Genomic DNA, 13,018 nt, shown 5'->3' on the forward strand with positions numbered 1-13,018 from the left:
GGAGACAGGTAGCAAGCGGATGTGAGGACAGGCATCTGCTCCATCCCAGAGCGTGGATGAGGACTTCCTGCAAAAAGCCCAGTTTTTTTGATCTGATCTTACCTACAAGTCCAGCAAGTTGCAGACTCATCCGAGAAAGTGTTCCTGCTTCAATTCCGAGAATGGTTTTAACACCAGGCACATTACGGCAGCACAAAAGACCACGTGGCTCATTTCACGTGGTGGTTTTCAGCAGCCAAGTCCTTGCCTTAATTTATATTAGAGCCTGTCCATAGGTGGGAATTCGCTTTCCAGGTGCGGGCACCCACCTCTGCCAGCCAGGACGGTGTTTCAGATAAAACAAAAGAGGCCAGTGTTTATGCAACACAAGAGCAAACACAAACCACGCCTGCTTGCTTAATTAGTTACCCTTGAAATTAAAGCCCGTCAAAGCGCACGGAGGCTTCATGCAACCTGCAAATTAACTAGAAGGGAACGCAACCTGGGGGTGAGGGATGCCAGATACAATCCAAGCAGTGGCTCCAAGCACTTTCCATAACATCAACAGTGCCATGAAGGGAAAAAACCAAAATAACACCACCCACCCCGTCCGTCTGTACTTCAGAGTTTGTTGTTTCGATCTCGCCAGGTTAAAAGCCGCTCGATCCCATCATCACAGGTCAGATGGCTGATAAGAAACCGATTTCATCATTTTAAGACCTGAGCATTTATTGGAAGGGTTTATCGGCAAACAAAGTTATGCACTTTGAACCGTTTAGTTTTACATCAGTCAGAAATGCATGAGACCCTTGTCTGTGCACTCTCAAAATTAGCATGGCACAAAATGAGAGCCCGAGCCCATTCCATGCAGCCTCCACCACGTGCAGTGTCAAAGACATGCTGCTTCTCTGTGCTGGGACATAACCCTTAACAAAATGGGTGAGCCATTTTGGGGGAAGATGCCCTTTTCTACCAAGACGCTTGGGCAGAGAAATACTCATCTACGTGAACTTGGCAAAATCTCGCCTTTGCTCCAAATTGCTCTCCTTGCCGGATAAAGCAGGGTTAAATCTCAGACACGGTCTTTGCAGCGTTAGTCAGCATGCAAAATTAAAATGACACCTGAAAGTCATCTTAAAGTAATGGTAGGCTTTTCCCTGCTTAAAGTAGAACTTTTGTGGTTGAGTGGAGTCAGTTTCTACAACTTTCTGCACTGCACTTCTTGCAACCACAAAACACCCTCCCACGCATGCCCCAAACGGCGGTGATGCATCTTCACAAGAGCATCCCCTACAAAATGGGCAACTCCGCACCACCGCAGAGGGAGTATTTCCAAAGGGCAAGTTATTCCCTCTGTGCCAAGTCTCCAAGAAGCCAGCCCCAGGTGAGGCTGTAAGGAGATGGACCTGCCCTCGCTTCCCAAGCCCAAGACACGAGGCCCCGAGGGATCTCCGAGCCGCCCCACTCGAGCCCATGAGCTGGGAGCTCCGTTCATTCCTGCTGAGATTTCTAAGGTAAGAGACCAGAACACCAAGTCTCAGATTACTGCAGCTTGAACTGGGGGTGAACCATTACCAGCTGTGGTACGGGGTTGTCTTGGGCCATCACAGAAACACCCATGTTAGAGGGGCAAAAACGAAGCCATTGCAGGGACGTACAGAAAAGCTGGAAGCTTGTCCACTGGTTCTAGCAGAATGCCTCATTCTAGAAAGGAAGGACTAGATTCGGGTTAAAAAGCCCCACATATTCAAGGACAGAAGCCTTGTGTCAGCTGAACATTGGCCATGTGCAGCACAGAAACTGCTCCGTTTATTGACGTCTATGGAAAGCAACTTCAATTCCACCGCTAGCTCTGCTTCAAGGCTGCTTTGATAGCCATGGCAATCTGTGTATTTTAATTTTGGCTCCGTATCTAAAGCATGGGTTGCGATCTACAAGCAGCAGACTCTTGGCTAGAGAAGACAATTCCAGGTACAACCAACACACCAGGGCACCATCCATGGTCACCTTCACCACCTCACCTAGACAACGTCTCCTTTTCTCAGCATCTTTCACGGCAACACCCCAGATTTTCTTCTCTGTAGGATCAAGTTCTTCCATATCTCAACACCACTCGCATCCAGAAGTGTGGCAGATCTCAGTGCCAGTGATGGGGCAGCTCTGCAAGCAGAAGCAGAGGAGGCAGCGAGAGCTTTCCAGGAGCTGAGGGATGCTCTCCAGCATAACCAGCTGTTGCCCACACACAGCCTACAGATCTTTGCTGTCAAAGGGCCAGGGTCCAGCCAGAATCAGACACGCTCTTGATGGGAAAAAGAGAGCCTAAATATCAACCCAATGCAGATGGGTGTCTTTTTCTTGTTTGTTTGTTTGTTTAATTAAAACTTGCTTGAAGTGACACATAAAAGAAGTGAAATCCCAGGCACAGCTGACGCGCTAGGACAGATTTATATTTAGAAGAATGACCTAAGTACTCAATCAACAGGAAAGAGATGGAAACTTTTTTGGCCCTGTCCAGAAGAAGAAAAGAAAATCAGAAGAGGGACAGCCACTGCCACCCATTACTACCAAGGGCAACATCCACTGGCATTTTAGCCTCCCAACTCTCCACTTTTAGGCTGAATTCAGCCTTTTTTTCCCCAATGCACAATCCCAGTAAACAACATTTACAGCCCATGTAAAGACCAAAGCACATCATGTGCATTCACAAGACAGCTGGCATTATTTATTTTTTTTTTTAAATTTAGTGCTTACTACTGTCAGTTTTGTTTTCAACAGGACAATTAACAATGTGTTAGTACTTCAGCATAACACAAATATACAAAGGCGATCTAAAAAAAGCCATTTCCAAGTTTTGCAGACTGAAGTTTCAAGAGAGAGAAAGCAGAGCATCAACAGAAAATATAATCCCTCAAAATCTGCTGCTTCTTCTGCTGTGTTACTCATTCGGGAGCTTTTAGTTCAGAAGTCAGAGATGTGCTTAGCTGGATATCCGATTGTTTGCTGGGCCTCATCCCAAATTTCTCTAACATTACTCACATTTTTCTGTGCAGGAAGAGGGATGACAACTTTATGGCAAAAGGGAGGCAGAAGCGTTTGCAGCACTACGTAGGAATGATAATGGTTAGGCTCAGACCCCAAGGTCTGAATGGTTCTCACATATCCCATCCAGAGGAGAAAGAAATGAGGCTGATGCTTGGACTCCTCTGCCTTTGCACTGCCTGGGACCCAGGGATGAGCTGGGACCTGCCCTGGCCACCCAGGCAGGACTCACAGCGCCAGGCAATGGATGCTCAGCTCAAAGGATGATGCTCTGCACAGAAACATCCCTGCCGTGACCGGCAGCATCACCTCCGCCTGCCAGCCTCCCCACAGAGAATTACCCTCTGCCCCTCTGCCCTGCTTTCACAAGCGGAATTGCCTTAAAGCAGCTCTAAGCCAGGAACCACCTGCCCTTTCCCAAAGCAATCTCCCCTTCCCCCTCCAAGCCAGAGGACCATCTGATGCAGTGCCAGCATCACCGCTTTCTGGTCACAATCCCTTAAAAATTAGGCCAAACTGCAAATATTTTTATTCCTTTTATCCTGCCTGACTGCAGGGCAATCTGGGCAGAGTGATCTCCTCCTCCCCTTGCCCCCTCCCACGCACGTTTGAAGTGATTTCAGAGCCCATTTTTGGAGGCATGGGCACCATGACTGCAGAGACCACGGTTCAACCCTCAGACTGTACCTCTGCATGAGCCCAGGCAGCACTGATGTTCCGTGCCTCAGTTTCCCCCAGCGTTATCTGCTGGTACCTAAACCCTTTAGGACATGCATCCCTCTCCATTACCTAAAGGATGCATCTCTGCCTGCCTGCGCTGGGGTCTCCCATCATAGCCAGGTAGCAGGAAAACTGGCAGCAGGACAGCAAGCAGCTTTCCCCAGGGATGCCTGTAAGGCACGGGTTTAAAACAGAGGTCAACACACAGAGGTAAAGCCGGGACGGAAAGGTCAGCCCCGCTGCAGGGCAATTGCAGAGAGGGGGTTAAACACTCGCCCTCCCCAAATCCCTGCTGCAGGGCCCTGCATTCCTCTGCTCAAACAGCGTGCTAGGCTAAGGCTTTTTTTGCTCACTGTTTCCATGCCTGGTCATGTCCTGCATCCTGGATTTGGTGAACGTTTTAATAGCTCCTATTAATAGGCAGAGCAGGAGCTGGAGAGGCACCAGCTGCTCTGGCCAGTCGCACCTCCGAGGAGCCGCAGGGCTGTCCCGCTGCAGGGCAAGGTGCTAAAACTCAGGCAGAGGAGCCAAGCCCGCTCACCCAGCAGCTGAAGCAGAGATTGAGAAGCTCAGTAGCCTTCAAACTCCTTGGTTCAAGGGATTTCAGGCACAGCCTTGCAACAGGATTTTTCTCTGCTAGATAATTTCAGGCGCTGGCAAAAGGATGCTCTCATACGGTCCCCAAATCAGCCGGCACCGCAAGGCAGCTGCGCTGCAACTAGTGCAATGCCATGTGCAGTGCCAGCCGCGCCCACACCCCGGGCCAGCGTGGAACGGCATGCACACCCCTCGAAAACATTTGGGATCTATGCTCCGTGTCAATTTTTACGCATGTCCTGGAAAAACACCTCCCATTCCCTGCAGGTCCGAGAGCTGGGATGCGCTGGAGAGCACAGCGTGTTCCCCTGGGACCCGAGCAAGTCAGTGTACCTGTCCCTGTCACCAGAGTGGAGCTGCGACCTCGTTCCACAGAACCTTACCAGGCGCTGCAAGAGTCCAGATGGACTGTCTGGCTAATTGAGTTAATTAAAGCGTTTTTCGGCAGCAATTAACTTTCAGGCACACCGCTCCAGAGCAGCTCCAGCTCTCTCTAGGGAGCACAGGCCACACCTCGGGAGCAGCAGGAGAGATGGAAAAGATTACTTGGAAGCACTCACTGGTGGCACCGAGGTGTTTCTCAGCAGCGTCTGCTGACTCTGAGCAGCTTACGGAAAACCCCAACCAACAAAACCCAAACCCCCCAGAAAACCCCCAAACCTTCAGGACAGACTCAGTGTGGAGAGTCTGTCTCAGGCAAGGCTGCATCAGATGGATGCCCGGGAGGGGACCCACCACCCCGATGTCCCAGTCCCAGAGCATCTTTCCCCCAGCCCGGCACAAAGCAGGCACAATAAACTCTGGGAAACCAGCAACACTGCCCGTAACTCTTAGGATGATAACCTGGTCAAGGCCAGAGCCAGCAGCATGAGCTATCCTTTTTGCTGACGAGGTAATCGCCATCTCCCAGGGACAGTAAATACTTTGTCCGCAGCCCTGCCCAGAGATAACCAAGCAAAATGCTCGTGAAGACCAAAAGAAAGGCTTGCTTTGTGGCCGCTGCTGTTTTGCTCCCCGACAAGCAGGACAGCTGCCGCAAAGCACTGGAAAGACGACACGTCCCAGGAAGCTGGTATTACAAAAAGACGAATCACACACCACCAGAATTAAAAAAAAAACACCCAAAGAAACAATCCACCATGTTGCCAGGGACCCTGCTTTCATCTCCATTCCCCAAAAAACCTACTTGTCCTCCTCTATCCGAGCAGACGTGGGATTAGTGCCTACAGAGTACCACCACTCATCCAGAGGCTGCTCCAATAAATTTGCAGCCAACAGCATCCATAGCCAAGGAGGAGCCAGTGCCCTGGAAGACAAGCTGCGGGATGCACCCCCACTATCTCCTCCTCTTTTGCAGGATGTGCCCCCCACCTCATCTTCTTTTGCTGAGTACAGCCCCTCACATCTCCTCCTCCTTTTGCAGGATGCCCCCCCGCCTCCTTCTCCTTTTTTTGCAGGATGCACTTGTGCATCTTTTTTTTTTTTTTCTGGACACCCCCCTCCCCCTCCCCCCCCCAATTCCAAAGCTTATGAATTGCAAGGACTGGTTGCTCCCAGGCCACATGCACTGGGAACTATTCACTGCTTTCTCACGGACTTTAATAGCTCAATCTGCACCAAAGGTGCAGCCACACGCGCAGCAAAAAACACTAATGGTGTTTTTTGTGAGCAAGGGGGTAAAAAAAGCGCGGAGACGTTTGGGACAGGAGGCACAGTGCTTCGGGGAGACAGAAGAGCAATTTCCAAGGCTCGGTTTGCATGCACGCTGCCGGCTGGGAAACGCTTCTCATGCTCATGCCGGCGGAGAGCAACCCCACCCCGGCGCAGCTAATCTGATGGCAGGTTTTCAATGCGGCAGTCAGGATGCGAGGGGCTAGGGAGGGAGGCTGGCGAGGGGGGAAAGAAAGCAAGGAAATGCCACAGAGGTGAGGACGCATTTTCTGGCCAGGCGAAGGCTTGTTTTGTTTCCCTCCCTTCAGCTAGCTGCCATTTTCCGGAAGCTGGATCAGTCACAAAAAAATAAAAAGTTTCTCTTTGTTTAATTATAGCTGCGGTAGCCCTTGCGCCGAGGGACCCAGCATCTCCCCCGGCTGCTCTGGGAACGGATGCGAATGAAGACGACGGCTCAGCAGCAGGGAGTAACACAGGAGTGAAAGCTTTAACGTCTCCCACAAAGACACAACCCGAGCTCAAACAGACTATTTTTACTCCCGGAGGCCTGAGAGACCTGGGAGACTTTGATCTCAACTCCCTGTGCAACCACCACGTTATTTATTCAAATTTCTGCTCTTTTTCGCTCCCTTCCTCCACCCTTTACCTGGCGTAGGTGTCTTCTGACAGACAACTCCAGCATCTTCTCCCACCGCGCTGAGCGCACCGACGGATGCTCCAGCCAGCCCCAGTGCTTGCTGAAGCCACATCTGCACCGACACCAACCCGCAGCCAAGAGGTCCAACCGAACCCACCCCTGGCCTTCCTCCAAATTCAACCCTCCTAACTCACCGTCACACAGCTCGTACTGCCCCGGCCAGCCCCAACATTTCTCGGGTGCAACGCCACCAGGCTGGCAGCCCTGAGCAGGACATGCCGTGGGTCACCATCACAGAGAACCACTACAACTGGCAATGAAGCCAGCAGCACCCTCGCTGAGCTCGCTGGCAAGCTAACGGCAGCAGCGACTGTAAAACATCTCCTGCCTCGCTTTTCTCCACTGACCGAGCCGGGGACGCACCATTGTTCAACTCCAAAAAAGCCTTTTCTGTTCCTAAGGAAACAGCCAGCGTCGTTCAAACGAGGCCACACACCAAGCAAATGCCTTCCCCCTAGAAAGATGACCTAAAGCACTTAATGCGGGCACAGTCAGGCTGGCCAGGCATGAAGGGAGAAGGGCGGCTGCTGGATTTGTCCCTGGAGAGAGAGCTGGGGAGAGGGAAGCAGTAACTTTGCATGGGGCTCATTTGCAGTGTGAGACGAGCAACCCAGCCTAACAACTACATACCACAGCCTTGTTTCCTTGCCGTGTTGAAAGGGTGTTTTCTGGAGTCAGCTAGAAAACATCTGGTTTTGCTTCGTGGCAGCGATCTCCCTTCTTGAAAATGATGGGATGCTCCCCAGGCCAACCCTCCCGTGAGGCAGGAGAGGGGGCAGAGGAAGCAATTTCAGAGCCCGCAGAGAGCTGTGAAAAGGAAAGGCGGAAAGGCTTTCACATCATCATCATCATCTTTTTTAGTTTTATTTTTATTATCATTATTATTACTACTATTGCAACTTTCCTCCTGTCATTGAACAGGACTGCAAACCAGACAGGCATTACTGTGCCTCCAATCTGTGCAAAAGCATCAGAACCGTGAAGAAACACAGACGAGAGGAAAAAAAAAAAAAAAAAAAATATCACTGAGCCACCTTCTGCCTTTGCCTTTTAATATATACAGGTTTGAGGCTATGAAGTTGCTTTCACATCCATCATCCGCACATGCAGACAGCGTGCGTCAGCCAAGGTGTCGCCGGCAAAGAGGAGATGGGATGCAACGTGCACCGCCTTCCTGCTGATGGGTCTGAAGCAACACCTCGCCCCGGCAGAGCAGGAGCACCTATTCGCGTAGGAGCACGCAGGAACATTTAGCCCTAGGACTTGCAATTCGTTTTCTTCTATCGGTAATGAAAGCGTTACGCTCCCCAGCAGCCCGCTGATACACCAGCTGGGAATGACTACCTCTTGTCACCAGAAATAAACCCTTGCACAAACCCAAATGAAATCAGCAGGTTAAAAATAGAAATATCTTGGGTGGGGGGCACTGGCCAAGGGGTTCATAATGGAGGAGCAGCAGACTGGCCAGCCCATAGACAGTGCCAGGTTTCCACCAAAAAACAGGATTAAAGACAGTAGGTGCTGCTTGTGGGACACCAGTGATTTCTTCAAAAAACATGCAATCCACCCAAACTGTCCATCTTCCTAGCAGAGGGAAAAAAACGTGAATCCAAGGATAAGGACGAAAGAGTGGGAAGATTTACAATTGGCTCTCTGACTCATTAAAAACTAACTTTACCCTGGGAACACCGTCAAGACGCACAGGGGAGCGTGGCTGCCTGCTGGACCTGCAAACTGCCCCGAGCAGCAAACCGTTTTGATGTGCTCCTGCATCCTCCTGTTGCTGCGAACCATGGGTACACGTCCCTCTCCATACTCCCACGCTTTTCGTTGTGAGCCCACGGAAGCAGAAATACACTGAACTCACTCGACTCCAAGGACCGCTGAGAGAAATTAAGGACCACGGGAGGGCACAGATGCCACAGGTATCCTCCAAAATTATCCCTCAGCGTGGCTCTGCGGATGGTTGCAGTGTTACTGGAACTAGGACATCATTCGAGCATTAAATGAAACCCAGATGCGACCATCTGACCTGCTGGGAGCAAGTCTCTCCGCCTCGTTTAGAAAGCCAAGGCTCTGCGCTGGAAAGAAAGGGGCTTGCCAGGACATGCATGTGCCCACTGGAGGACCTGCTCCCCATCAGCCACAGTTACAGGTCCTGCAAGTGCTTTCTCCTTTTTTATTTTTAAAAAACAAACATTATTTATGGCCACAAAGTGAGCTCAGGCTGCAGTTCTCACTTTTGAAGTTAATAAACCCTGCAGCTTCATAATTAAGAAGAAAGGCCGTCCCTGCATCCCCACACCTCTCGTTCGGGTCCTTTAGGGAGAGAAATCGGAGCCAGAGTTTCGGCTGCCCCTCCTGGGTTCGCTCCCAAGTCATGCCTGTGGTGGGCGGCAGGTTTTACCCTGTGCCAGCCCCGAGAGGTCCACACGCTCCCTGCCCCAGCCAAGGCTGGCACAGCGCTTTTGACATCCTCTAACAATCACAGCCCTGTGCCCAAACGCTGGCCCCTCGGCAGGGTTAATGCCGGGATTGTTCGTGCTGTGCTTGCAAGAAGCGAGCAAAAGCAAAGCATCCTCTGCTCGCGCGGGGACCAGGAGCGCACCCTGATGCTGGAGCTCAGGCGCTGTGTGAAATGATGGGGGACTCGTTTTGTGGGTTTTAAGCTGAAATCTCATTCTGCAAATTTCAGGGAGCAGCCTGGACGGGTCCATCAGCCAGCGCTGACAGCGGAGATGCCTGCCATGCCACAGCGAGGGCCGGGCACCCCAGACAGCACCCAGCTTTGCAGCCGCACACCGCTCTTGATAAACACCTCGCTGCAGCCTTCACCCCCCACCCCAGGCTGTCCCTTGCAAGCCTACGTAAAAACCCCTGCAACAAACCCACCAGCCTGGCACCAGGCCTGGGGTATTACCACAACACGAGGAGCACGCTGTTTAGCATCCACAGTGACATGTGCACGATGCTACCGAAGCCACCTATGAAAACTGATGTGTGCCCCTCTCCCATCACCTCCAAGAGGTCCCGACCAAGCAACTTTTAAGAGCAAACCAGACCAAAAACCCTGCAAGGGTGAAACGCTGAAGAACATTTTGCTGTATGTATTGCAAGGTATATACATTAATAAGCACAAATACATCTTCCAGCAGGTTGATCCCCCTCCTTCAAACCTGGCTCATCACTGGGGAAGTCAACTTCTGGCTACAAAACTCCTCCAAGAGCTGCCATCCCCTCTGCTCAGGGAAGCCCTCCACCACCACGGGCCCCGCTGCGTGATGCTGCTGCATGCCCAGACACCTTGGTTGAGCAGCATCACAGCCAACCCTGCCAACCCAAAGTACAATCTCTGCAGGGACAACAAACCTCTGACCTGCTGGAAACCCATTGCACCTCCTTACCATCTCCTGAGGAGCTTCCAGGGCAGTCTGCAAAGCTCAGGTTTTTTCAAAATGAATTTTGGAACGGAGAAAACAGGCAGGTGCCAAACCTAAGGTTGAGAGACTCTGAAGTGAGGTTATTTGCATTCATTTCTGTTCAAGCTGCCATCAGAAATCCACCCACCAAACCAGAAGGCAATGCAACTTTCAGACCTCTTGAAAATAAGACGACTAAGGAGGATGCAAATTCCCCTTCATGTCCTGACCTCTACAGCTGCTAGCTCCCTTTGCGCAGACAAGCTTCTGTGATGAAAAGCTTCTTGCCATATTTAAATGTTTTTCTCATTTAAAAAAATGCAGTGTCTAAACCACCTCCTTAACATAGATACAAGCTCTTCTGAACAACCCCACCAGGCTAAAATAAATATTTTGCTTCACAAATAGTTTTCCTCTCATTAAAATGAAAACATAATTAGGATGTCAAGCACAGAGGCAAGCAATGGCTGCAATCACTCCACACAGCACCGCGCCGCTCAGACTTTATTTGATTAAAAGTAACAACACTGCTATTTTTGAAAAGCACACTCTCTTCCACAGCCCGACTGGAGTTATTTTGGAAATACATGTACGGAAAGCTGGCATCTTTGCCAGCAAAAAATCCCCACCCAGGAGGACATGCATTCAGTGGAGGCTGCAAGTCCATGGCACGGGGCACCAGCGAGCATCACGGGCAACTGCATCCTTGCTGCTCGCGGCCAGGGTCAACGGTTGAAGCTTGCTGTAGGAAGAGCACAGCCACCCTGGGCAAGCATCTAACTGCTGGAAAGGGTGAGGGAGAAGGAGAAATGAGAGAAAAAGGAGAGAAAAAGCACTACTGGAGATGTTGAACGAGGGCACCCATGCAGGGTCTGGTACCAACACTGTAACATGGGAGCTAGAGCTGGGACGTGACGCAAATATTCAGAGCTACAGGACGTCCCGGGAGGACATGTTTCTCAGTATCAGGGTCCGTTTTGGGTTTAGGTAAATCTAAGCATCCCATTGCTGCAGTCAGGCACTAGGAAATAAAGGATGAGTTCTTCCAGAGTGGAGGGGGACGTTTTGCTACCTAGGCACAGATGTCAACACAACACGCACCCCTCTCCAACTTCTGCCCAAGCTGCATTAGCAGCCATAAATTAATTATTGCAAATCTCAGGTGGTGTTAGCCAGGAAGGGCTAACCAGGGTGGTGATGGGTTTCCTCAGCATCCCCACTGCCAGAGCACGGATGCTGTGCTGGGCATTTGCATGTCCTCTTGCATCCCACCCCGCTTTACACCCCTGGGTCCACAACAGGGACAGAGGCACAAAACTGCGTCACGGTCACCACTGTCCCCCTATGTACCAAAGTTGCTCCGAGTAAAAGTACCACAGAGGCACCCTTGTGGCTGAGGTGTTTACACCTGAACAGCTTTATAGCCAGGGACCCCCAAAAAAACCCCAAATGGGTATCCCAGTACCAGAGCCCGAAGCTGCAATGTGTCACCACCGCTTCGTGCCTCCCCACAACACACCTCCTGCCCGAGTCCACCTCTCCCGCCGAACACCGTCCCGCGAGCAACCCGCTGCAGCCACGGCTGCAAACCAAGCCTCGAACAGCGTCCCTTGCTTGCAAAACACCCCGCGGCCAGGCAGCCAGCAAGGAGCAAAAAGGTCAGCGACCCCGCGACACCGGCAATCCCCAGCCGGCCAAACCCTCCTGGAAAATAAGTGTCAGGCACAGCCGGTGCAATGCTGCTAAAAACCTCCCCAAACTTCCAGGGAACGTCCCACCCGGGGCTGATGAGATAAGAAAGGAAAGGCAGGCAAGGCAGCCCGGCCTCGGCCAGCCCCAGCTCCAAGCCACCCCCACGGGTTTACGGGCCAGACACAGCGGGAGACGCCCGCGCACCATCCGCGCAGCGCACCCCGGTGCCAGCCCCCCGCCGCCAGCCCGGGGCTCCCCACCGGGCGCTGGGGTGCCGACCCTGGGATGTGCACCCCCGTCCCCTCCCGGCGGTGCCGGCAGAGGCTGGCGGGGCCGGGGTGCACACACGCGGTGCAGGGGGGAGCCCCCCGACAGCGGCCGGCGCGCTGCGGGGCACGGCAAAGTTCCGCGCAGCGGCGCTCCCCGGGGCAGCGGGAGCGGGGCTCGGGCGGCTCCCCCGCTGCGCCCGCCGGGCTTCCCTGCCTCCGCCCGCGGGGCTGCACACCGGGCGGCTGCGCGCTCGCTGCCCCGGCACACGCCGGCCGGCCGCCGCGCACGGCTCCCGCACGGCTCCCGCACGCACCGCCCGCGGGCACCCACTGCGCGCCCGCACAGGGAGCGCGGCCAGCGCCGCGCACCGGCCCCCCGCAGGGCTGGCACGGCCCGCCCGCCCCGCACAGCCCGGGCCGCTCACCGGGAGCCGGCAGCCGCTCGGTCCCGGGCGGCACCTCCCGCCGTTCCGCTCGCTCGCTCGCTCGCCCGCTCGCCCGCCCGGCGCCACCGCCACAAACTTTTCCCCGGCGGCGGGGCGGCACCGGGGGCCGCCGGGCGGAGGCCGCGGGCGGCGGGGGGGCCGCTCCCGCTATAGGTGCCCGCCCCCGCTCCCCGCCCCTGCCGGCAGCGCGGCGCTTACCTGGCACCGGCACCGGGACTCCGCTCCGCTGCCGGCTCGCGCCACGGGCCGCGCGCGCCGCCGGCCCCGCGCCCGCGCTGACGTCAGGGGGCGGGGCCGCCCGGGCCGGGGGTGTTTGGGGCGGGGGGGGGGAGTTGAGGGGCCGCGTGGGAAGGGGCGGGCGGGCGCGTGCGAGGTTGGGCGCGTGCCGCTCCGCGCGCGTGGAGGGCGGCGGGGGGGAGGGGAAATCGATCTGCAAAGCACGTGTGCGTGGGGGGGGGACGAGGGCAGCCCTGCGCAATGGGGGGGGGG

The 13,018-nt window shown here is 53.9% G+C and overlaps 1 protein-coding gene across 5 annotated transcripts in view; it reads right to left on the reverse strand.

The window, feature by feature from the left end:
- The window catches only part of SH3BP4 (SH3 domain binding protein 4), a 38,426-nt gene extending 25,631 nt beyond the window's left edge, over positions 1-12,795 (reverse strand). The window contains exons 1-2 of one of the 5 annotated variants that reach the window (XM_055812509.1): positions 12,728-12,795; positions 7,334-7,510 (exon numbers count right to left, since the gene is read on the reverse strand). The gene's annotated coding sequence lies outside the window, so the exon portion shown is untranslated. Of the gene's footprint in view, positions 1-102; positions 338-7,333; positions 7,511-12,508; positions 12,628-12,727 lie in introns of those variants that run through there. The other 4 variants (XM_055812508.1, XM_055812513.1, XM_055812510.1 and 1 more) reach the window with 4 other exon arrangements.
- Between the last annotated feature and the right edge of the window lie 223 nt (positions 12,796-13,018).

This window comes from Falco peregrinus, chromosome 8, assembly GCF_023634155.1.
Source record: "Falco peregrinus isolate bFalPer1 chromosome 8, bFalPer1.pri, whole genome shotgun sequence".
In the NCBI taxonomy this organism is placed as follows: domain Eukaryota; kingdom Metazoa; phylum Chordata; class Aves; order Falconiformes; family Falconidae; genus Falco; species Falco peregrinus.